This window comes from Amia ocellicauda, chromosome 3 (genome assembly GCF_036373705.1).
Source record: "Amia ocellicauda isolate fAmiCal2 chromosome 3, fAmiCal2.hap1, whole genome shotgun sequence".
NCBI classification, from domain to species: Eukaryota; Metazoa; Chordata; class Actinopteri; order Amiiformes; family Amiidae; genus Amia; species Amia ocellicauda.
Window position 1 is genome coordinate 3369819 of NC_089852.1, and position 5033 is coordinate 3374851.

Below are 5033 nucleotides of genomic sequence, written 5' to 3' on the forward strand. Positions count from 1 at the left end.
TGTTTCACTAATGTTTTTTTGTGTGTGTGTTGTGTGTGCGTGTTCAACGTGTGTGTATGTGCAGTGTGTGTGTATATTCAGTGTGTGTCCAGCGTGTTTGTGCCATCTGCGTATGCGTGTTCAGTGTGTGAACCCTGCACGTCCCTGACAACAAATATTACTCAATGACCTATGACCTATAACGAGACCAGGCAACATTTTTCCAGTCTTCAACTGTCCAATTTTGGTGAGCTTGTGCAAATTGTAGCCTCTTTTTCCTATTTGTAGTGGAGATGAGTGGTACCCGGTGGGGTCTTCTGCTGTTGTAGCCCATCCGCCTCAAGGTTGTACGTGTTGTGGCTTCACAAATGCTTTGCTGCATACCTCGGTTGTAACGAGTGGTTATTTCAGTCAAAGTTGCTCTTCTATCAGCTTGAATCAGTCGGCCCATTCTCCTCTGACCTCTAGCATCAACAAGGCATTTTCGCCCACAGGACTGCCGCATACTGGATGTTTTTCCCTTTTCACACCATTCTTTGTAAACCCTAGAAATGGTTGTGCGTGAAAATCCCAGTAACTGAGCAGATTGTGAAATACTCAGACCGGCACCTTTTGGCACCAACAACCATGCCACGCTCAAAATTGCTTAAATCACCTTTCTTTCCCATTCAGACATTCAGTTTGGAGTTCAGGAGATTGTCTTGACCAGGACCACACCCCTAAATGCATTGAAGCAACTGCCATGTGATTGGTTGGTTAGATAATTGCATTAATGAGAAATTGAACAGGTGTTCCTAATAATCCTTTAGGTGAGTGTATATATATATATATATTTGTTTTATTATGAATTAATGTTGCTGGCAATTTATAGATGAAAAAATAAGTATAAAGACTGTATTTTAATATTTTGTTATAATAAAATATAAAATTGAAGGTTCTGATTGCCCTTACCCAATTTGGGGGCAGGAATCTTAATGAGAACATTTATTTTTCGTTAACTCAATGAGTTTAAGTTTGAAATCCCATACAGAGCTTTTTTATTATTATTTTGCTGTCGTTTATTTTCCCTCCATCTGATTTATTGTGGTTTTATTTATATCAAGAGTACAAGAACCTCATCTTCTCATTGATCTGCTGTCCTCCGCTTCTTGTTGGGTAACTGTCACTGGCCATTGCGCCTGTAAGAAGACTACACTACCCAGAATACATCACTGTGGCGTGTTTGCTGGGGTTAGTGCAGTCTGCGCTGCTCCACCAATGGGATCTGTGGAATTCTGCAGCTCTGCGCAGAACCGCGGAAATCTGCGCAACAGAGTGCGACCCAATTGTACAGCAGCGTGGGTTTCGCTTAACGGTGACGCGCTTGATGTGGTTCACTGTATTGGGGTTCATGTGACGTGAAACCCCTGCTCATTTGTATATATGACTGGTAAGTGGGGTCTTGTAATTAGTAAAGTTAGCATCTAATTGGTTCATTTATAAGTATTGTAAGACATGTTAAGCGTTTTCAGGATGAAGCGCAATTCACACTTGGCTACAGTAGGGCTTAACAATATGCTTATACTTTTAATATCACTTTAAAATCCAATATTTTGTGTATCAGCGGGGGACGTCTTTGAAAATGAAATGTTAATGCAAAATTGTAATATTGTCAGCGAATGTGCGTATTGGCATATAAAAATACAAATGAGATGATTGCATTTGTATTTGACCTCAATGACGCGTGCATAAAGAGAAAATGAAAATGCAGTTGTGGGATTGCATTTGCAATTGAATAAAGTCCACTGTATGCTTCCATACTGTTCATGTTAATCTATTCTTCTTACAAAACAATTCAAGATTGACTTGAAAGACCATGAAGTTTACAATGTAAATGTAGGCAATGTTTGTTTTGCATCCGTCCATCCACTAATTGATGTAAACATCTGTCATCAGACATAATTCATAATGGTGGCGATGAAGTAAAAAAAAAAATGGACTAAAATGTGGCTAAAATTACACTGACAAAAACTAGACTAAAATGACAGGAGTTTTCGTCGACTAATATTATCTAAAACTAATGAAAGGTAATGTGACTAAAACGGATAAGCATTTTAGTCATAATAGTAAGATTAAAACGAAATCTAAAATAGCTGCCACAATTAACACTGGTGTGTGTGTGCAAATACGACATGCTCTTAGATGATACTTCTTTTCATATCTATCTCTTGGTGCTGCAGTCAGCAAATCCAATTATATAAAAGGGACACTTTGAGACCAGACAAGAATTTGAAGTAAATTAAATCAATCGGTTCCTGAATAATTAACACCCAGTTCAGGCATTGATTTGTTTCGGTGAAAAGCAACCAGTTATGTCTCTGTATCCAGATTTGCATTGTTAATCAATATAGATTGCTAAATTATATAATTAAATACTTGTTTTTTTCCCTGTGTTGTAGTTTATATCCGCAGATTAATCCAATAATCTTATTTTATCACAAGATGTAACTCATATAATACAGAGCAAGGAAGACAAATGTTATATTTTTGTTAAATTAGGGCCGGCTGTACTGCACGGTATTGCTTAAAAGGTGTTTCATCGCAATGCTATGAATGTCCACTAGGTGGTAGTAAATTCAATGTATATAATACATACCCACCATCCGGGTACTACACAGTGTAATTTCAGTGCAGGTTTTTCTCTCTCAATTATGGAGCGCCGTTTGTGCCAAAAGTGTTCGTCCGTCAATCTGGCCATTCAACCGGATGTTTGGCCATAAAGTAATTGGCTGAAGAAGTTTTATGAGCCTGGAGTTTGATTGGTTAAAACAGGCGAGTCTGCTCCTATTGGCTAGAAGGACTGAAGTGGGTTTGGCACAGAGCATGATTGACAGTTGGTCTGGAAGTTCATGGTTTGTTGGGAAGTTTGTCTGTTTATATGAATGAATAGCCACATTAATTACCTAGCTGATCAATGTAATTATGGATTAATTGTCACTCGAATTGGACAAATTAATAAATTACTTGAGAGATTCCTGGATGAATTTATTACTTCATGGCCAAACAGCCAGTTGAATGGCCAGATTGACGAATTTGCGAATTAATTTCCCAATAAACTACCAAACTGATGGACGAACATTTTTGGCCCAAACGGCGCTCCGTACGGACTGCTACTTTCAAGCGGCGTGGCCGGTGTGGGCCGCAGCTTTTACTCACTCAAATTGAGTTGGATTATAGAGGCTAATCTGCTCACCCTCAATCCGTTTTCTGAGGTGTGACCAGCCGTTCTTTGGAGGATTACAATCACCACAATTTACTTTAATTTACTTAATTAAGGCTGTGATCTAAGCAGGGCCAATTCAGACATTGATCACCTCTTAATGACCTATTACCTATATTGCATGAACTTGTTAGGATATTCAGACACAACAAGAAAACAAATCTCCATTAATGACATTTAAAATTAGGGGACATTTGCACAACATACATACATATATATATATATATATAGAGAGAGAGAGAGAGAGAGAGAGAGAGAGAGAGAGAGAGAGAGAGAGAGATATGCTAGTCAGCTGTTTTGTCAGCCCTTGTGTTTCGGGGAGTGAGGCGCGTCCCTTGGTGAAGGCCTATTTCCAAATGACATGTTTCCTTTTCTCTGAAATCCAGGCCAGTTGTTTCATGTCCAGCACTGGGGATTGCTTATACAAACATCTGTACTGCCCTTGGAGAGAGAAATGAAAGTGCAGCCGTGCATCTGACGTTACTTCCAGCACGCTGACTCAACAGTAATAAATAGTGCCACCTATTGAAGGAAGAGCACAGCAAACAGAGCAGCACCGAGGGACTCTCTGGGAATGTTTCGCTACTGTAGCTTCAGCACTCCTTAGAAAAAACATCTGTGTTGCCTGATATTGAATGTCCGTAGATTGTGTTTTAAAATGTGTATTTATGATATGATCTGAGTTAATAACAAGCTTTAAATATTACATATTTGTGTACTGTCATGGTTCCTATCTGTGATAATGTGTGTATATTTGACATTAATAGTATTTATGCCACGTGTTATAATATGAATGTAAAATCAGGCCATTGTTTCTCTGGGCGTGTGGCATTGATTTTAATCATGTGCATTAAACTATGTAATTCCTTAGGCGGTCAATATGAAAGTATCCAAATGAGAGGCTAGTGTTTTGGATGTGGATTAGGTGGAAGACATCATCAGCTGAGTTCTGTGCACATCATCCTCTCAAAAATGAGTCAAATCTGTGGTCCACTGCATTATTTATTACACCCCCAGGACTGTCACATATTTGTGACTTTGTGGCTCAACCTGGAACAGTCTGTGAAGGATAGATTTTAAGATATTCAACCCGTGATTTAACCCGCTACCAGCCTTGTTTTCTTGAGAAATAAACTTAATTGATTAATTGGCTGTGAAGCGCTGCCGCGCCTCCCCCGACTCACTGACGCTCAGCAGCCCAGACAAGCGCACAGCCCTCCGGCACAGCGCTCCTCTAACCCCGCCGATTCCCCCACAAACGAGTCGTGCTACACAAGCCGATAAACCTGCCAATGAGGACAGACTTCAGCAAGCATCACCGGCACACCTACACTTTTCAGACCTTACTATAATCCACACTGGAACAATTAAGAAGCGTTTATTTTTAGATGTTAACTTACTCGAAATCCAATGCTATAAATCACTTTATTAATGAATAGAATTAAGTTAGACTCAGCCAATGCAAAATGGTGTCCAGCATTATTTGAAGAGACCAATAACAGTAGGGATAGCTCCAGAACAGACAGCAGAGAGAAGAAATGGCTGAACTGTGCGTGATGGGGGTGTTGTGGATGACCTCTGTTTTAAAGCCGGTTTTGCTAGTAAAAGTATTATGCTTAATGCGCACAATGAGTGGCAAAAAATAAAAACTATTAGCAGGATGAATTGAGCAGCCGGAGTTGACTGATTAGTTGAGACAGAGCAGCCAAAGCCCATTGTGCTGAGCTGTGCCAACTCCTCCCCTTGGTGTGTGTCTGCCTGGGACATTGCCATGCATTGGGCACACACTGTACAC